This window comes from Monodon monoceros, unplaced genomic scaffold, assembly GCF_005190385.1.
Source record: "Monodon monoceros isolate NGI ecotype Baffin Bay Population unplaced genomic scaffold, NGI_Narwhal_1 Super_Scaffold_14, whole genome shotgun sequence".
In the NCBI taxonomy this organism is placed as follows: Eukaryota; Metazoa; Chordata; class Mammalia; order Artiodactyla; family Monodontidae; genus Monodon; species Monodon monoceros.
In genome coordinates, this window is record NW_021703770.1 from 68,012,321 (window position 1) to 68,034,152 (window position 21,832).

Here is a 21,832-nt window from a genome sequence, read left to right on the forward strand (position 1 = left end):
TTTCTTATGAACTATAAAGAGAATGAAATATGGGAGTAAATCAAGATCAGTAGCCATCATTAATTTTATTATTTCTGGCCATGGCCCTTACAGTATACTTTGGTGTTGTTTACATTCCTTCCTACTTTTGTGGCCCAATTATCTAAACTAAAATGTCTCTGATTTTGGCTTGGATGATTGAAAGCTACATTGTCTCATAATGTATTCTTTGAAAACTTGTTTCCCAAATAAATCCATAGGAAAGAGGACTAAATTCTGAGTAGCATTCTCTTAGAGCAACACCACCTGTGGATTACATAGTTATCCTTTTCCACCTAGCTGGCACCAGCTATGGCCAGAGAACAAAAGGGAAGGCAGTCCCTGGAGCCTTGACAGGCATATGTGGCCTTGACAGATGCCTGAGTGAGCAGGGAAGGGAAGGGAGGGCTGGATCTTGCCCAAAGGCAGGCACATGTTGCTCTTTGGTTCAGGCCTTCTCTTAGAGGATAAGGAATTATAAACCCAGAACATATTTTCTTTTTCTCTTTGGACTAGTACTTTTGTCTTAAGAACCACAAAAATGTTGCATAGTTGGGTAATCAGTTTTGCTCAAATACTTTTGCATATTCGTTGCATACTTCATCCTGTCACGCTGAAGGGTGGTAAAGTTTTGTATTTTATATTCAGTACTTGGAAGTACTTGTATTGGAAAATGGAGAAAAAGAAAAATGTTTATTCTAAATATACAGCTGTAGAGTTTTTGGACAAGGAGAAGAAATAGTGTTATTCCCACAGGGGCTTGGGTGGGAATACAGATCTCTGTTCACAGCACTTGTCAGCTCTTCAGTTCAGTGAAGAAACATGCTGGGTTGGTCAAAAAATAATTTAAATACCGACTGAAGTTTGTGGGTTTTTCCCCCCCAACGCATGAAGAATGGTGCAATGTAGTTCTTCTATGGACTAATGTGGGGAAAATTCACTATCATCTTTAACATTAAACTAGTTGTCTTATTATTATCCCTTACCTGCCAATCTTGATTGCTGGTAGTTATGCTGTGTGGACAAATTCTGTGTTGTCAAAGCCAGAAATACCAGGTTAGGTGGTTATAATCCGAAAAGCTCTAAAATCGTAGATGTGCATATTTCTCACAGCCTGTCTTTTTTTTTTTTTTCTCCTCAAAATTATGGAACTTACTGTATAGAACTTGACAGTTCTACTGGTGGACTTTGATACCTACTGGACCCTAGAGACCAGTCTTACCCAAAGCCAGTTCTTCACAGGACAAAAACAAATGATAAAAACGATATATACACTGCTTTCTTTCCATATGGGGGTCTGGGATCTTTGCAGTAGAAGCTAATTCCGTGAGCTGATAGGGAGAGAACTCTGGAATGTTCCTGTTGCAGGTGACTGGCCTTGATCACATCTCATATTGGTAGGCTGAACGAATTGTTATTAATAGCTGACTCTTATTATTGGTCAGAATGACAGGACCAAAAGTCAGTAACCAGAGCATTATAAAGCTAACATTTTCTAGTTTTAAAATTTAAGTTGTTTATCTGGTATAATTTGAGCACGTTGATGCCCATCTGTGGAGGCTGAACAGTTACCCTGCTAGTCGTATCAATTCCAGAGTTTCCTAAACTAACTGCAGCTCCTAAAGGGAAAAGTTTGAGGAGATGAACATTTCTGTTTTCCGTGAATATTTATTGATATATGTAAGTGTTTGTATAATCAACTCTCGATAATATCTGGGTGCTACATGGGCAAATGTGGGGCTTGTCGGAAGTGTCTTTTTATCCTCATATGACTTTCACTCACTTTTCCCGGTGAAGTTGGTCAGTCTGTTTTGGCTGATACCATTTTGTGGTTTTTTTTGGCTCTCAATTCTCTGATGAAAGAAAAGCAAACCCGGTTAGGGGCTGGTAGGAAGGGTGAGGATTGGTCCAATTGCTTTTCCTTTAGTCCATATGATTGAGAGTTGATTGTAAGGTGTGCATCTTAACCGATTTCTTTATTTTCCAAAATACCTTTTCTGTAAACTTCCTTGACCATGATGCACATCCTTTTTGAGATCACTCTTCCTCAACTTCTTTTTTCCACCTAACTGCTCTCCTTATTTTCTCTTTCTCTCTTCCTTTATTCTTATGTAGGCCTGACCAAAGATGGCAGTAATGAAAATATTGATTCTCTTGAGGAAGTCCTTAATATTTTAGCAGAGGAAAGTTCAGATTGGTTTTATGGTTTCCTCTCATTTCTCTATGATATAATGACTCCTTTTGAAATGCTAGAAGAAGAAGAAGAAGAAAGCGAGACCACAGATGGCGTTGATGGTACGTCACAGAATGAAGGGGTTCAGGGAAAGACTTGCGTCATCTTGGATTTACATAACCAGTAACTTTGATGCAGGGACTGAAGTCACTGGCTTGTGAACCCCCGAAGCAAAATCTCCTTTTTCTTTCTTTCCTTTGCTCATCCAGGGCTTAACATGCAGTGGGGCAGCTGCGATCGGACAATACAAGGCAACTGTGTCATCTTTTCCCCAGTACAGCGCCTAGCTAGTCCCTTGCTTGGCTTTCCCACTTGAGGAAAGCGGTACCCCCTCATTCTCCTACTGGTCCACAAAGTGCATTGAGAATGATGTTCTTGGTAGTATAATTGGTTTCTGTATCGTTTTGTTTCAACTCATGTACTCGCTGAACTAAATTCAGAAACTTAATAGCACATTGTTTTGTGATTAACCCTTGCTGCTTGTCCTTCTAACACGCTATTCATTAAGATGATTATAGTGGAATTAATTATAAAAATATTTCTAGCATGATACATAAATTCAGTGCTTCTCTGTTGATCTTTAACATGACTGATGTGTAAAATGGTGGTCCTTTAAAAGGCTGATTTTTTTCTTTAATTGTAATTTGTTTAGGTTGATTTGTCAGACAGGTTAATACAAATTTCAGTGTAAAATTCTGTATTAATGGTGCTTTTAAAATAATTTGAAAATAACCTCATATTTTTGCCTTAGGGTAGTTCAGTTACTGTATTCAGATAGTAGTGTGTCTGAATCTTTCTGTCTGTGAAAGCAAAATTTCTTTTAAATTTCATTTCCAAATAGACATCCAGAGAAAGTAATTTGTATTTTTTTTAAAGGAGGCATATTACACAGGAAGGAAAATGTCAATATGTTATCTTAAATAATGTTGTACATATTAAAATTATTCATCCTAAATAACGGTCTTTTTCCATTTTTTCCTGTATTACCTTATTAATTGACCATCAACTTTGGCTTAGGTATAATATGGTTTCTATGTTTGTAAATTAAATTTATTAAAGTGGTAATTCTTTTTAGGAGAATCAATTTTTGCCATTAGAAAACCTTAAAAACACCTTTGAATCAATTCATTTAAAATGAGTTTGCTTCAGTGATAGCAAAAACAATTGTATTAGACATATGTAACATGCATTTCTTAAAATGAGATTTCATTCATTTCCCAGCTCAAACAGAGCTCTTATAGCTTAAGAGTGATAAGATCCAAGACCTTTGATTTCTTTTACCCTTTTTGGGAGTGGTGTTTCATATTTTTACATCTCTTTGAGCCTCTGTGAAACTTAGCCTAGCTTTGGTTCTTTATAGAGCTTAAAATTGGAAAATATTTGCATTTTTTAACATTTTATTTAACTATGATAATTTCTACTTTTCAAATATTTATTCTTATTTTTTCCCATTTAATCAAGTTGCTTTCAGAAAGTAGATTATTCACCCATTTTTTCAGAAGGGAATATGACAAATTTAGTTTCTTTTTTAGAGCTCGCTCTTACAGGCTTATCAAAATGAGAGCCTGAAAGTAAAAGTCTCGAATCAGAACCCTGGAAGCACATCAACTTCCCCCTTGACTCAGCAATTACATGTGTCGGGAAAACTGTCCAATGTGCTAATCTTAGTTTAAAAAAGCATTATTCAGTAGCTACTTTTGGAAATAGATACATGTGTTGTACATTGGACAGTGATCTCCTAACGCTTAAATAACTATTATAACCCTAGTTTGTCTTTTCCTGATTATTCAGAGACTGTTAATGTTTCTGACAGTCCAAAGCTTCTGATTTTGGAATGTTAATATTTTGGAACAAATGAGTATGATTTAATAATGTTCTTTCTGAAAGCTTATGCAGTCTTTGCCTGTATTTATCCTGTCTTGCACTTTGAATTTGAGTACTGTGACATATCAGAGTTCATTAGGTTTAAATTCAAAAGCAGTCTGAGGTCCCACTCAGAGAAATTCTCTTAGACAAATGTCTGAGATTTGTTTTTTAAGGCAGTCTTGTTTCTTCATGCTTCATTGTTACTAACCCTAGAAGATGCTTTGATCAGTTTATGATAAAGAAGTAAATAATTAAATTTGTGTGTTAAAAATGTTTGGAATCATTAATTTCTCATCAGGCTCTGCTTTTTTGTCATGCTACTAATGCACATTTTATGTACAGAAATTAATTATGCTGTATTCTTGTAAGTGAAAAATAAGGATGTGAGATTATAATTTGCCATTTCTTTGGTATCCCTTCTGATCAGCCCTTTTGAAAAGCCTCTGATGAAGGTAAAATCCAGGTAGCTGGTGAACCCCTGACTTCTGTGACTGCCTTCAACTTGTGCCTAAGGCTTGCTTTGGTGAGAAAATAAAGTTATTTGCAAAACTGGTATAGAGTACTTTGAAGCTGAACAAAGTTGCTTTGCTTACATTTTGTTTATTATGTACGTTACAATTCTTAATCTTCTAAGGCTTTATTGTGTAATTTTCTGTTCCATCATAGAAATATTTTCCTAGCGTGTGTCTTTAAAGCTTAGGAACTTAGTTAAAAAGGCAAAAATGTAATCTGTACGTTTGAATGTTTATTTATGGTGAATTTTACATTGTACTGTATTTACTCTGCATTTCCACTTTGGAACAACCAAAGGCGCGTTGAGGAATGTGCTCTGAGTTCAGATGCCCTTGTCTCCTCCGAGCTGCCCTTCCTCAGAGGAGAGTGCTGTTTGTCCAACTGAAAAGGCACCGGGTTCTCTGGAATTTGGTACCAAAACAAGGAAGTGGCACTCAGGGGACTTGTTTTCTGCACTTTAGTTTCTTTCAGCTCTTTTTCCCCCTGGGATGTGAGGGGTGACGTGTAAGTCAGTTGGAGAGGTGTCTTCTGGGTGCTGATCTTATTAAATCCCTGAGGCCCAGCTGCCGGCTCACTGCGTCATGCAGATGCCTTGGACTTAATGTGCTGGGTGATATCCTGCTTTTTCACCTTGTACTTGATTCTTTATTCTAGAAATTACCTCCCTGTCTTATAGAGCTGTATCCAGGCGTGTAAGAAAAACTGTTTTCTCTGCTTGAATTCTGGTTTGTTTTCATTTACAGTTAGCTAGACGGGGCAAAATATTTCCTCTTTTGGCCTGATGTTTATAACTTCGGAGTATTAGTAAAGGCAGATAGAAGCATAGACAGTTATGAATTTGAACACCTGGCAGTTATACCTTTGGGGGCTTGATACTCAGCAACCCTTTCGAAATCAGATTCTGGTCTATAAAACAAGTAAAACGTTTTCTGTGTTTTGAGCTGTGGAAATTTCTTTGATCACCATGCATATTTGGAGCACTTTTATAAAATCCAGTGATGCAGACTTTATTATCACAAATCGATAGATGCAACACTGTGCTGAATTCTCTGCCTACTATTTGTTGCCATAACTCCGTAATACACAGGAGTAGATATTAACTAAGTTGTGAACTGTCTGGAGTTGGGAGTCAGGTTAGGCTGCGTTTGAATCCCTCTTCAAAGCTGAGCCCAACATAGGGTATTTATTAAATATTTGCTGGGGTTAGTCCTGGTGAGTGAGAACGTCAGGAGTTACCCATTGCATAATAAAACGCTGATTATTTTTTTAAACAGCTTAAATAAGTGAAAAAAATTATTGGATGTATTTTGTTTTCCAAGAGAAATGACACTTTGAAGTTCAGACGATGAACTGACCTATGCTAGCTGAGGTCTTCGCGTGATCTTTCTGCTATCTCATTCGTAGTTGTGTCTGAATTTTATCTTTATTCAAGCTCTCAGTCTCTGGATGTAATCCCTTCTTAAACTTTTAGTCTTTCAGTCCTCTGATGTTCTGATCTTCCCTCATCCCAGAGGGTTGGAAGGTTTGTAGCTTCCTTTTTTCAAAAACGTCTGTGTTAATATTGTTATGCCATCTATTTAAAAATAAAAAGGAAAATGGTGTAGCGTCTTGGCTTGCGTTTTGCCAAGACTAGACTTATGTTCTAGAGCAAGCCTGCGTAGCTCGCAGAATCTTCTCTTAGGCGTTCAGGGCCTCATCTTTAGTCAATGTTGAAATAAATTATGATGCTTCGTACAAGGCAGGAGGCAGCTTCGAAACTGAGGCTCAGAGCGACTCATTGGTCTCACCAGGGATGGTGGGAGTGCCGGGGATGACCTAAGTATGACATGATACTCAGCTGACCAATTCTGTGACCGACTTCCTGAAAGCCTGCAGCAGCTATAGTACTTGGGTTTCTGTAATGGAGCCAGTCTTCTAAAATTGCGGTGGAACCGCAGGTCCAACCCTGATGCAGCGTTTTAATTACACACAGAACATTTCACTTTGAAAATGTGTGTGGGATAGTGGCCCTGAGGCAGTTGCCAAAATAATGTCAATTACCTTTAGGCAACACCCTCAGGCTGTAAGGGAGGTATATAAGACCTGCTTTTTCCAAATTTCTGTATAAGGATTACCAAATAGTCAACTTAGCTATTAACAGTAATCACCTTACAACCATTAGAATAAACACACAGGGCAAAAAAGAAGTAAACAATATGGTGATTACTTTTTTTTTTTTTTTGCCATTCTCTTTGACCGTAGCCACATCCTAATGGCTTGGGTTCCATTATCATTTCTCTGCTCTGCACAGCATTTCTTTACTCTGAGCAGTGTTTTGAATCGTTCTTTCCTCTCTCATTGGTCATTTTTTTAGCAGCTGACCTTTGCCCTGTGTCTGCACCTCCTGCTTCTGGCCTCCTCCCTTCTCTCCCGCTGACTCAGTTTCTCTACCCTTAGACATGCCTTTGTTTCCTAGTCCTCAAAACATAGGAATGCAGATCAAATTCTTCAAACTCTTATTCCTTTTCTGCCCACTGAGAATCTTGGGAAACCCCACAGATGATCAGTTTTCTTCTAAGGAGGGAAGAGAGGCCGTGATGAGCAACCCTGGGGTTTTGCTCACCCTTCTTTCTACCTGTTTTCTCATTGTAACGTGACTGCCTCTTATACTCCTTGTAAAACTGTATATGGGACATTTACTAACAAACAGAATTCAGTAGTGTCCTCACCCTAACCCTTTGTTCATTCCGTCCTTTCTACAACCGCTACTTTGACTTTTAGAATCCTGCATTTTCTATTCATTCATTCATTCATTCATTCATTCCCTGCGTTTTCTTGACTCCCCTCTTCTTTTGTTCCTTACAGGCTCCTGTATTACCTTCTGTTTTCCAAGTGCTGCGCTTTCTTTCATGTTTATACTCTTTCCTTCAGAGACCGAATATGATGATTGTTGTTTAAATTATTAGTTCAGTCTTTGTCATGTCAAAAATATTGAAAAATGATTGAATATATTCTTTAAGTTCAGAGAAGGCAGCTTAGGTTGATACTTTGGCATTTTATATAGTACAATGGCACATTGTTAATTTGTATCACTTTAGGGATTTATACCCAAACTGGAAAAGTTTTAAATCAAGTACTTATTATATTTTCATGTTTCTGATCAGCTAATCTGATGTTGATCTAATATGTTGGCTTATTTATGTTAACTGTAGCCTTTTCATCAATATAGCTCTTTTGACTATATCATAATAGTGGAGGGGTAGGGGGATAGTCTGATTCCCACCATTCTGCCTTTTAAGGGAAAATCCAGGCCTCCCCAGTCAAGAACATGCAGGAATCAGGAGGGGACATTAGCACCATTAAAAGTGTATTTTAATGCGTTACGCTAATTTCTCTTGCACATTGGATAACACCCATCAGGAGGGGACATTAGCACCATTAAAAGTGTATTTTAATGCGTTATGCTAATTTCTTTTGCACATTGGATAATACCCATGTATTTAAAAGTTGTCATTGCAAGAATAAGTTTGACATTTTACCTAAATAAACTTTCTTGGGGAGTGGTCCAAGATAGCGTTCAGTATTACAAGGTGGTATGCTGTTTTTGCTAGAGTTTAAGAAAGAACTGGGCTTTGTCTGTGAAAAATAGTTGTTAGACACACACACTGGTTTTGGTTATGTATGCATGTCAAGTAACTGGATAGATACAGACAGCCACATGGAACAGTTAATTCACATTTGTGTTTTTAATGTAGTCATTGGTAAGATACGCTAACACTTTTTTTCCAGAATGACAATGATGATATCTCAACCAAAATAAATCGCCATTCTCAAATGAACTGTCTCATTTGATGGAAACAACTTGCCATGAGCAGAGAGAGGGGAGGAGATTTAAGAGTGGAGGGTGATTCAAACAACAGAACAGGAATAAAAAAATCTCATACTGGCAGTGGGAGTGTGATTATGGTTTTGAGAAACATACCGAGGGGGTTCCACAGTTTCCAGCAGGAGTATGTGTGAAAGGGCTTAGGGGCTTTCTTGGGACACTTCAGACCTTAGTTGTAGGGTGACAGGTTGTGCATGGTGCTGCCTCCACAGGGGATGAGCAGAAATCACCCTGCCTCCTACCCTGGTGTCCCCAGGAAATGGATTGGCAACCTGGAACGCCACTTTGGAAAGTTTGCTGATACGTGAGTGTAAAATAACATTTATGTGACCAGGAGATAGAATTGGGAACATCAGTTGTTTGGGATGCTAAGTACAGGCTGGCTGGAAAAAGTGTACGGCGAGGTTATGTGGTACTGATGTTTGTTAGAAGGTTAAAAATAAACACATCAGAACTTTCATTTGCCTAGAGAAGAAATAGAAAGCCTTTGCAGAGTTTTTAGATGAAGAGTAAAAATGTTAGTATATACCTCCATAATGGTATAATTCTTATTTATGTAATTTTTTATAAAGAAAGTTTGAAACTATGGGAGAAAAGCCATGATTATTCAAACAGTAAAGAGTAAAATTCTATCAAAATATGCTATCCTTTTTTTGAGTGGCAGTGATGATTGAGTAGGGAAATAAGGTCCCCAGGTCCTTTCACCCCTGGTGCTTGTAATTGACCATCTGTGTCCAAGCAGAAGTCCACTGACATCCAGGTACCACTGAGAGGGAAATGCCATTTCCTGTGGTAATTAGACATTTCTAAAGCCAACAATTCTTTCAGACCTAAGGCAGGTTGTGAAGTTGATTAAATCAATGATGTTTTTAAAATGCATTTTTCGGTTATAGGTAGTGAAAGTAAGGTTCTAAAATGACGTATGAATGATAGATATTTGTATGTTGCAGGAGTGTATTTTTTTAAGGGTGAATTTAAGTAAATTTGTTTAATAGTTGCATCAATTTAAACTATTTTATAGATACTTATTTTTTAATTACCTTAATATTTTCTGTTTGTAACATATTTTCATCTTGTAAACACCAACAGAAGGACCTGGTGGGGTAGCCAAGAGAAAAACCAAGGCTAAAGGTATTTTCTATTTTTCAAATTAGCCTTGAGTGAATCAAGTTTAATGCTTGAAAATGCATGACAGTTTACAGATAATGTTTTGTAGATGCAGCTACTAATGCTAAACATTATTGCTTTTTGGTTTTGGGTGCACCTTTGGTTGTAAGTAGTTTTATCAAGGTTTCATTAAAGAGTTTTCTGCCTCGGGCCTATAATTTTAAGTAATTTCCTTTTTCAGATTATCAAAACCTCGCAACAGTCTTTAAACTACACATTAAATTTACAGTATATACATCCTATCTACCTTCTAAAACTTTTCTTTAGTCTAAATTTTTTAGGTACTGTCGGAAATAAAGATGAGTTCATCAATGATTGATTTCCTTTTTCCAAAAGCTCTGATGATGCTGTCTTAGAGCACAATAAAAGCTAGTGGGACCAAACTTGTAGTTTTCAGTAAAATGAAAACTTAGATTTCATTATGCCGGTATAGAATTTGCTGTGTTTGATATTTTGACTCATTAAAAATTATTACACCTGTCAACCATTCTGTATAGGCTAACAGCTTATTATTGCAGCCTTATTTTATATTCCTTTGGTTTTTCTTGTCCACTGTAAAGATTTCTGTACTTTAGGGAGAGGGGCATGGGGAAAGTGCATGCTTTTCTTTATAAACTTGTAATACTCTTTTGTGTTCAAGTGCTTGGCACATTGTATGTAGTTTGATTTTGGTGAAACATTAACAGGTGAGACTTTTACTATGTGATTTACAGGGTTTTGTGATTTGTATTTTAACTTTAAGATTAGGAAATTTTAATGTTTTAACTTTGATATCCCGCCTGACTAATTCCCGGGAAGAAAACCAGAATTTTTACCATTTTATTCTTATGTAAGTAATTATGAAATAAATGGCCAATAAAGTATAATTTGACTCCTTGATCTAGAGAGGCAAATTCAACATTAAAGATTTAATTTTTTTTTTTTTGCGGTATGCGGGCCTCTCAACTGTTGTGGCCTCTCCCGTTGCGGAGCACAGGCTCCGGATGCGCAGGCTCAGTGGCCATGGCTCACGGGCCTAGCTGTTTCGCGGCATGTGGGATCTTCCCGGTCCGGGGCACGAACCCGCATCCCCTGCAGGGGCAGGCGGACTCTCAACCACTGCGCCACCAGGGAAGCCCAAGATTTAATACTTTAAAAACTGTGTGCAAAGTAACACGTGCCAGCATTGCACCAGCATTCTGCTCTTGCAGTTTACTTATCTATGTTACTCTGAATGGCGTTGAAGAAGAATGAGGACTTTGAGGATGGTTGATGATTTATGAATTCTATTCTGTATTTTTACAAGGTTTTAATAAAATTGTCAGGAAGAATCGAATAACATTTTGTACTCTGTGAGTTTTACATGATTCTGATGGGCAGAAACATCTTCCACGTTTTATTAAAGAAATCTTTCTCTTTTTTGTTTCTGCTTAAATGCTACATTATACAGTAAACACCTTGCTTCTCGTATGATTTCTTAATGAGGAATCAAGGAGGTGAAATTCAAAGCTTTTGCTAGCAGCACTGTTCAACTTTATTTAAAGCAGGTTGAAAGCAGCACCTCACGTGAGATTTGGAATCACCTGTATATTCCATTTAATTGTTCTCTCTTCTGTGAGCATGGACAGCATAGATGTTGGCTTGGAGTGGCTCTACGTAAAATAACGGGAAATATACTTAAAGGAATACTGATTTCATAATGTTGAACAGAAGCAGACAAGAAGTTCTCCTTGTCATCTTAGACACTGTAGATAACAGACTTAAAATTTTGTACTCATATGGAAATTGTATTTTTCTAAACTAAGAAAATTAAATGGTATTTAACTTTTCATTTGTGCGTTATATTTGTTTCCAAGGAATGCAAGCCCAGATATTTTAAGGACATACTTTTTTTGTTAGAGCTAAAGACTTTTAAATTACCTTTGTACAAATACTTGCAAGCTATGGAAAATTTGTTCCTACGTTGTCAGTGTTCCTTTAATTATGTTGTCATAGCTGTGATATGTGAGTTGTTAACACTCTGTGTAAAGTGCTACCTTTATGGCTGGACTCATTTTATTAATATTGCGTGTTAACCTTGTTTTGAGGCAAATCATGCTATATTGCCAGCTGGAAAAATGATGGCAAGTTTCTAGCATTTCTTTTATAGCTGATACTTCATAGAGGTTTGCAGCTGTTTTTAGCCAATTTAAAACTAGTGGATGAAAGTCACTTTTTGAATGATCATTTCATGTGTGTGGGGAGATAGAAAAAAAGACAATACTTTTGCACTAAGTTGCTGTCTATGAATTAAGAGATGACTTTCAATAAACATTTTTCCCTTTAATTGGAAAACCGGAAAGTTAAAGAACTCACTAAAGAAGAGCTCAAGAAGGAAAAAGAGAAGCTTGAGTCAAGGAGGGAAAGTAAGCGTGAAGAGAGGAAAAGGGGCAAGAAAGAAAAGGAGGATGACCGGAAGGAGAAGAAAATTGCGGATTCAGTTGTCTCCAGGGAAGAGTCTCCTAGGGTTAAAAAGGACAAAGACAAGGAGAAAGCGGGACTAGGTAAAGGTACTAAAGCCAAGGAAAATAGGAAAAAATCAACGAATATCAAGGATTCTTCTGGTAAAGTGGCACCCAAAGACAAAGATGATAGAAAAGCAGGGAGAAGTTCTGCCAAACAGGCACACGTAGCAAAGGGGAGCAACGAGAAGAGAAAGAACTGAAGCTGCAGCAGCGTCCCAGGAAATGGTAACATTCTTCATCTTGATTTGCTGCTGAAGGGCATAGAAAACTTGGTATTGTTCTGGTTGGGGAAGATGTGTCATTTAGCCATTGACTATATTTATTGGTGCTTAGCCAAGTAAATTCTTTGAAATTGAGGTACCCGTCTCATGCTTCGAAATTTAAAAGATGAAGCTTTAAAACAATATGTAATAAAAATGTGATGTAATAACGTCTGTTTTTATTAACTTATGGATCGTGTATCAGGTAAATGTATATGTGTAATATGAATTGTAATGATTTATTAATACAGAATATTTTCACTGGAGTTCAGCAAGAATATGAAAATTTTAAATAGTATTTATATGCAGAGTGATTTGTAAGTTTCAGGAATGATAAATACTCAGGTAGGTAGGAGGTTACCTTCTTCTCTGTTAGCTGTTGTCTTTCTTCCCTCCTTCGCCTTCCTGCTTTCCTGCTTCCCATTCTTCTTCAACTACCCTTTTCCTTGTCCACTTCCTTTCTCCATCCCCTTTTCCTTCCCCCCAGCTCTTCCCAGGGCATCTCCTCGGGCTCTTGTGAAGTTGCCTGCGACTCTCCGTCCCCAGGCCCAGACAGCACCATCCTCCTCCCCCCGCCCCCCTCTCAGGGGGCTGCTCCTTCCTCAGGCTCTTCGCCATTCAACTCCTTTTCATCTCTCCTCCTGGTCTTTTACCATCTGCTTTACCTCCTTCTTCACCCCCCCTGTGCTGCCTCACTCCTCACCCTGCCTCTCCCGCTCCACCCATCCCTCCCCCACCTTCTCCTCTTGCCCAGTACTTAGTGTTCACTGTGTTCTGAGAATTCTAGAAACAGTCCTGGATAAAAGAGAATTTTATGTAGAAGAACAATTTTAGAATGCTTATTTATGACATCTTTACAGACTCGGAATAGTTATAGAAAGGCTTTAATTATTTCAAATTAGGATATGCTTTCATTTTATATCACAATTTTTCAGTTATATTGGTGGAATGGCATATATTTTTCATATTTGATTGTATCGTACTTGTTTACCGTTTCTAAGGAGTTGCAAATTTGAGATCAAAATTGAGTTCAGAAAACATTTAATAAAATGAAATTTCTATAAGAAATATATTTCTACAAATGGTCTGTGCTGTTCTACATGAAGTCTTATTTCTGTAACCGTGACTGCTGGTGAAATTCAGTTACTGAATTTGAGAAGAATAACCTGATTTGTTGTAACTGAATCGTAAGCACTGCCACAAAATTCTGATTTTATTTTTAAAATAATTCTTCACCTTTTTCTTCGAAGAGCCTTTAAAAACAGAGATTTTGGCCTAATTAAAGATATTTCAAATCAGAAATGAGTAAGTGTTAAGTGCAAATTTTCTAAAAGTATTGTGTTTTTTTAATATGCTGACACCTTTTACTGCTTAAAATCAAGCACCTGTACATTTAGTTGACAAAAATTCCAACAGACATAATAAAATTATACAGCAAGGGGGCAGGCCTAGAGAATATCTAGTCTAATCTCTCTAATCCAATCCTGTCATTCTGTTGTTTAAAAACTGAGTCCCAAAGAAATTGTCACATGGGTTAACTTGGGGCTTCCTGTGTTGATCAGTCCGGATTTTATTGTTTTTATCGTTTGATTATGGGAGCACAGTAAACCACAGTGAATCTTATGGCTCATTTGGTGGCAAGTACAGGGGCACTGGCTTGAGGTGCGTAGATCCCAAGCACAGACCTGTTATCAGCTGTTTCTTCCTAGCTCTCTTCTCAGATCTTAACCCTGCTGATTTCTACTTGACTTTGTTCTAAATGGAGGTGCTACCACTGGATGAGGGGGGTGGCCCTCCGGGGGCCCCAGACACATTTTTGTAGTTTAGCCATCCTTGTACAAAGATGCAGTTTCCTGGGCTGGCCCTGGGAGAAAAGTCCTGGGAGATTCTGGCTGTCCTGGTCAGGCCTGGAAGCATCTGTGACCTTTCCTGTAGTCGGGGGACAGGCTGGCTCCTGTGCACAAAGCTTTGGGTGTGGGTTGAGGGGTTCCCTCTCAAACCACATGAAATGCTTCCTGCAGGAAAGAGTTTCTGGGAGAAGAAGAGGGAGACTCTGAGAACTGGACAGAACGAGAAGCAAAATTATATCCACCGACCACATAAAATTACAATCTTTAAAAAATATATCCTGATGTTAGGTCTTGCTAAGATAAATAGATTGAGTTTTTAAATTTTAAGTGTTAATTTCTGTACAGATGACTTTTTTTTTTTTCTCCCTTGTAGAGAAGGGCAGCAAATTATAATGACCTTTACTGAGGGCATTCTAATAATTTTTACCTAAGGACAGTCAATGGCTGTGGGGCATAAAGTACATAAATGCTAAATTCTAAGAAATTAGTGAAAAAAATTTAGACGAACCCTAATCAGCATAAGCATATAAGCATTATCTGTTGCTATCTAATAAAGCACCTGGAAATATTTTAGTTCTATCATTGAGTTTCCCTTTGAATAACAACTCAAGAATTGAATTGAAACTCCTGTCCTAAAATATTAAAAATATTTCAAGAGCTCTTGAGAACTGGGAATTGGCTTACTTTCTTTTTTTTCTTTCCTTCCATTTTCTTCAGTAAATAAAGGTTTCAGCTGAATTTTATTGAAATTGAGGTGACACTTTACTCAGATGCATTGGCCCTTACTGTTCACCTAAAAAACTTAGTGGAAATATGCTTTTGGTCATGATTAATGGGTTAAAATTATGCTTGCTTTCTCAGTTTTACTTACTTTTTTATTCAGTATGTAGTTATGTCTATATTCTGCTGCTTCATATTTTTATGTAAGGATAATTAAAACCAGAAAGGTCACCTTTTTGAAATGTCAACTAAAAACAGGGACAAAAATTATATAACTTGAAGTAGTTGGGAGTCAGAAAAAGTCCTGAAAAGTGAAAATTAAATACTGAGTATAAATGTATTTTGTTATATCACTAACATTACTTAAGCTACGCTAAGAGATGATGCATAGAATTCTAAAAAATGACATTCTTGGCCTAATTTTCCTTTGTATGATAACATTTCCCATGTGAGTAGCAGTCATCGTAAAGACGGTCAGTTTTACAAAAATATTTGAGAGCTTATCAGTTTTTCCAGGAATCTATTATCCTATAGTGTTCAGAATACTTTCTTTGGAAGAACTTTATAATCATTGATATTTTTCCTTCAGTTGTGATGTGTAATTTCTGTGTTTTCATTGGTTAATGGCTTTGTGTGTGAATTTCAGTTATTTCTAACATCGCTTGTAATCAACTATTTGCAATCTTATTTTTTTCAAGATTTTCAGTTTGACTTTATGGATGATTTGCATTGTGTGTAGGCGGTCCCACGGCATTTCAAAATGAGGGAGAGACTGGTAAAGAAATTGACATAAATCTGTTAGCATGAAAGTTTGAATTAATCCCGGGGAATTAATTCTGCCAGAGATTGGCTCATAGAGAGTATTTTGTAGTGTTATGGCCTGTGTAGCCATCCAACTTTGTAACTTCAGAGGTTCTCATAATGATTACTTGGGTAATAAGGACTCCCTGTATATACTTCCATTAGAAAACAAAGAAAGCAAACAAGTATGATTTTAAATGTTAATGGTTTGGGAATTCCCTGGCAGTCCAGTGGTTAGGACTCTGTGCTTCACTGCAGGGGGCACAGGTTCCATCCCTGGATGGGGAAGTGAGGTCCCACATGCTGCACGGCCAAAGGAAACAAAATTTTTTTAGTGATTTAAGTTAACTGTAAATGTCATTTTCCATGAAATGGGTCTGCTGATTTAGTCTGTGTCTCCAGACTTTTATTCCTTTCTCCTGTGTCTACCACTGTTCCTTCTGTTAATACCCATTGGTAGCAATTCTCCAAATCGGTTACTCAGTTCACTATAAAATGCATCTTGGAAATGCTGGTTTTTCTCTCCTTTCCCTCGAGGTGATTGTGCATGAGTGGCTGGTACGTTGTTAGCACTCGTGCTTCCCTTTCTTTTGTCAGAATAATGGTAATAATTCTACCAAGTTGTTTCAGTCAGTTGTTAAAAGTTTGGAAGCACTGTGGCTATGATTCCCATTCCTTTTATCAACAGATTGTGAGACAAATAGTTAAGTTCTTTATTCTTTGTAACTAACGTATCATTGTGAAATGGGTGTACTGGGTCCTACTTTGTTTTACTGAGATCATTGAACGGGCAAATAAAAGTAATTCTAAATGTTACATATGTATAAAACTGCAAGAATGCTTAGTTATTTAAAGGATACTGCTACAACATGGAAACACAAGATGTGAAATGTAAAGGCTAGAAAAAAGTTATGAAGAAACAGAGTGTAGTCTTAAGTATATGGTATAATTGAGAAATTTCATACCCAGTCTAAGTTTGAAAAACTTATTTATAAGTTTGCTTTGTACCCAGAACACATTTTTCCATAGAAGCGATTTTATGGTCTTTAGAGGTTTTTCTATCCAGTCCACAAAAACCTATTCAATTCCTAATTTCCAGTTCTGCAAGTCTCGGTGTAACTATGTTTCTATGGAAAAAGCGTTCATCATTCTTCCTCAGGATATTAGGAACACGTTTAGATTTACTTCTAAGTATTTTCCAGAATTCTTTTGGTTACATGTGTGAGTCCATTCCAGTTAGCTTACGTGGACCAAAAACATTGATTGGCTCACATGAACGTAAAGCCCAGGGGTAGTTGTGCTTTTTGTCTTTTGGTTATGCTCAGACAGTGGTCTGGACCTCTCTCTCCATCTTTGGGCTCTCTCAGGAGGTGGCCTTCCTTCTCAGGCAGCCTGGAGTCCCCCGTGCTCATATTTATTCCTAATTCTTACAGAATGGGGGATGGGGTAACCAAGCAGTGACTGCAAGACCAAGGGCATGCGAGTGCCACCCTTAAAACTGGGATGATGGAGAACCAGTCCCTCAACGAAATCAGTGGGCTTTTACTGGGAGAAGGGGGGCTAGGTGCGGGGCAGGCCACACGGTGAATATTTATACCCTGTATTTCATCCGCACCAAAGGCAGGCACTTTCTGGAACTGTTTTACCCTTCTCTCCTCCTCACCCGATGCGATGCCTCCTGCTGCCGCCCAGATATGAAGGGTTGAATGGGATGAGCCTGAATGGGTGTCTCAGAGTTAGAGCCCTGGGAATAGAGAGAACTCATCCCAACCCTTGGTCAACAATAACTTTAGGCAGTTAGAGGAATGTAAGAGAAAATGCCATTTGATAAATACTGCCATTTAGTTATCAGGTGAGTTAGGTTTATTTTGTTAAGCTCTTTACATTTTCCCCTGGTTCTGTCTAAAGAGAAAGTGTTTGTTCTTAGGAAACTGAAGGGTGAGTATTACATAGCAGACCCAGAAGGCTTATTCTCATGCAAATCTTGTTCGGGGTACTTGGAAAAAATCCTCAGTAACAATCTTTAGTGTCAGGCCCTACCTTCTCCATTTGCCTGAGGATAAAACCACATGAACTAGATGTTTATTACTGGTTTGGGATGTCATTTTTACATAGAAATCAATTTCTGCAAAAGCTTCCATTTTCTAAGCCCTACAGAGCAGAAAATCATCTATTTTTCTTTGTTCTCATTTCATACCTCATTTGATTTTACTTCATGTATGTATTTATCACTCTTTATTAGCATCTCTACATCGTAGAGGTCTGTCACTTCTTCCTTGCCTCAAATATTTCTTCTCTAAGATTAGAGGAAGGCATATACTTAAAGTTTCTGTGTTGTTTTTGATAATGAAATAAAGACCCACATGCTGTGTCATCTCTATTTCCCATTTATTGGTTCGTTGAAGAAATATTCAGAGTATCTGCAGTGTATTGGGGGCTGTTCTAGGCCCTGCGGATACAGTCTCTACAATGAAATGCTCTGAGATAAACAGGGGATGGAGAAAAACTGGACTATCGTCTGTCCTGCCCACTTCCCCTCTGCATACAACACGCTCCCACTGTGGTGGGCTGCCTTCTGCCTCTCTTGCAGTATCCAGCTGAGTCATCACATCTGTCCTCACGTTCTCTGATCCTCCCAGGTGGTTGGATTGTGTGCCTTGCAATTATCATGCTCTTCACTTTGCTTCATTCTGGGACTTTGTTATTAGACTATGATTTATGTCCAGTACCTATCATAGTAACTGACATTAACAGGCATTCAATGGATGTTTATTGAATGGTTAACATATAAAGTAGATAATTAAAATATATTTCAGGTCTGTATACACTGTTAGTAATATTAGAAAGGTGAAAAATGTTTAAAAAAATTTTTTTAAGGAAAAACCCAGAAGCTTTTTCAGTAATTGTTTTAACCACCTTGTAAGTTGCCTTAAGCTTTGTTCATGTTGTTGTGTGTATGTGTGCAAGGCAGGCAGGAGGGAGAGGTAGATTTGTTTCTTTAGAAGAAATAAAGGAAAACATTAACTGTCGGGGAAGGTGTGTATTTTCTGGGTTTAAATTATCTCATTTAATTCTTAAAAGCCTTCTAATGAGTTACTATTTTATCCGCTTTCCATACTTGTGGAGACCAAAGTTGTAGCAGTGGTAATGTGTTCAAGATGGGCTTCAAATGGATTCAAAGGCAGTGCTCTTGGCTGGTGTTCCTAAGCTCCTACACATAGTCTCCTGTTGTGAGATGTTAACTGAGTCCACTCCAACCCCATCTTTGTGGAGTCCCTCCATTGGTCCTGAAACCAGGCTCTTAGGAATCTTTCTGGCAGTGTTTAATTCTTTTGAGATTTATGTCATCCTCTTCCTGAAGCCTGTCTGTCCACCTTGGGTCACATGAAAATGATTTGAATCTGGAATGGCTCTTACTGTGTGTCAGGGAAGCTCTTACAGTTCCTGGCAGTAGGGCTGCTCTTGGGATACCTGCCAGGATTGTACCTGCTGATTATAGAAGCCGAGAACAACAGCAAGGATTAGCGTGGCCAGTTAGTACGGGTGCCTTTGTGGTTTATTGATTTCCCAGAATGGGAAGAAAATCCACTTATTCTTTCCCATTATGGTCAAGTGTAGTTGGGTAGTAGTGAATGAAGTAAGCTGATACTAGGCTACAGTAATTGTATCAGGTAATTAAATTTGCTATGAATGGTTGATTTAAAGTGCTCATTTCATTTACTTTTTATAACTTACTCCATTTTTTAATTACAATTGGAAGAAAATTTATATATTTATTAAATGTAAACATTTAAAAAAATGTTTCCTGATTTGTCTCATGTGCTCAAAGAGCTGAAAACAAGGTGTGTTTTAAGGGAACTAGTTGGTTTTCCAAATCATGCAGGAGCTGTCGTGGTTGATGTGCAACATTCGTTCAACCCTAGATAATTACTGTCAAACAGTTGTGGTCATCCTGCTGCTCTTGCCAGTTTAGGAATGGAAGTGGGTTCTGATTCTGACTGTTAAAACTGAAAGGGAAGAATGGTGAGAAGTTCCAGGAAGGATTTCCTCAAGCCTAAGAGAAGCAGAACAAGAGGTGGTCCTTTGCTTCTGGACATCATCTTGTCTGAAAGAGGAGCTTGCAGCTGGGAGAGCCCGGATTGCCACCCTGAAGATGAAGCCAGGGCTGAGAGCCAGCCCACCTGCTGTTAAATAATAAACTTCCTTCTTGCTCAAGCCAGTGTGAGTCGGTGTTTTGTTGTTTGCAGCCACATCAGCATCAGAACCGATACATTCATTTCATAACCTGATTTTGAAGATTCATTTCAGAGCTGTATCCTTGCCATGTGTACCTCATAATAAATCCAATTTGAAAACCTTTCCTTTGCCTTATTTTATTTATTTTTCTTGTTTAACTTTTGTTTACTTTTTGCCTAAAATCTTGTATGAGACATGGATTTACCACTATTTTCTGGGGAATACTTCATGGATTCATGGATTAAAATGGACTTGGGTAACAGAAAACATTTTGGAAACATCACAGTAAAAGCTTCCACATGAGTTATCAAAACAATAAGAATTATTCTAAAATGTGTTTTTGTTAAATATTAGGAAGTTTATAAGGGTCTGGGGAAAGAGATGTGTTAATGCGATCTTCAGCTTCTTTGAAGTTTACAAAATATTTTTGCACGGATTTCACCTCTGGAAAATAGCTGTGACCAGGTATTAGTACATTTACAATTCAGCTGCTGCTTTGGACAGAAAAGAAAGCTACTCAATATTTTCTCTTGTTATGGGCTTTTGCTTTCTCCTGTTGTTTTTCACGTTTTACAATGTCAATTTTAGAGACAAATAGCTCCCAGCTGATTTAGAGAAAGCTGTTTATTAGGGGCATTGTGGGTCTGAATATTGATGTACTAGTTGTTTTCAAGCACTTTTAGGATCAAAATTTTTTTTCAAATGAAACTTTTCTCAGAATCCAGTAAGAACGGGATTTTCAGGCAGCTTAAATCTTTATTGTTTGATGGGGGGATATTTAACTGCTTACTGAACCCATGGAGCACAGTTTTGAAAGCCTGCTACAGGTGGGATTAGTGAAGAGTGACCCTGTAATTTTTCATCCAAACTGAGATGCTTTTGAGAATGAAGTCATTATACCAGGACAAAAGACAAACCAGACCTTCCGGGCAAATTAGGCTTGTGGTACTGAAATGGTGGATGCTGCTAGAGCACAAATAGGCATCTCGTTGGTAAACGGTAGCAGGGAAATTGATGTGAGTCCGCCTTGCCTCCTCTACAGCCCTAAGCCTCGCTGGTGCAGCTATAGCCTTGGCCCTGCAGAGAGTCTGTAGCCCTTTAAAGAGCAGAGCAGTCACACACGGGGTGTGCTCAGCCCTTTTGCAGCAGTTTATTGAGCACCTGCTATGTACCAGGTGTTTTCTGAGATGCTGAGAGTGCAAAGATAAATGACTTGATTCTGAAGACTCAAAGTTTAGCCTGTTCATTCAGCAGAACTTGGCCGTAAGTCCATACCTGTTCCAGTAATAGTTAAGAGACGTAAGCATGACTTATTTAAGTGGAAAAGGACATGGGAATTTTCAGCCTTGAATTTGGAATTTGAAATGAGATGTTTTAATAAGCCTTCATCCCTTACCCCCATGCCCTGAAAGTGAACTACAATTAGGATCTGTGCCTATTTGTGTATGCTTTCTCAGGAATCTATAGTTAGGAGTAGAACACGACTGTATGTATTGGTGTTTGTTTTCTAACGTTAGCTTTTTTGGGTAAGTCATACCAGAAATAAGTAACTAGGGGAAATATAAATGATGAGGTGGGATCCTGTGAATCTGTTTCAGTGTCTTTTTAGGATTTGGGAGAGGATGGTGGGAGGGTGTTTTTGTCAGTGGGAGAAAAATGAAGAGATATAGAAAAGGGAACAATAAGGGAAAATATAAAGAACCAAAACAGAAGAGTAAGTGACACTGAAATGAGGATTTTCCAGACTGCAATAGCATATCTCCAATGAGTTTTATAAAGCTGCTTAAGATTAGAAAAGACCTCTCAGTTCTGTCCTGACC

At 37.9% G+C, this 21,832-nt stretch overlaps 1 protein-coding gene across 7 annotated transcripts in view; it reads left to right on the plus strand.

Annotated features, from left to right (window-relative positions):
* The window catches only part of ASPH (aspartate beta-hydroxylase), a 252,441-nt gene that overhangs the window by 41,156 nt on the left and 189,453 nt on the right, over positions 1-21,832 (plus strand). The window lies entirely within an intron of this gene.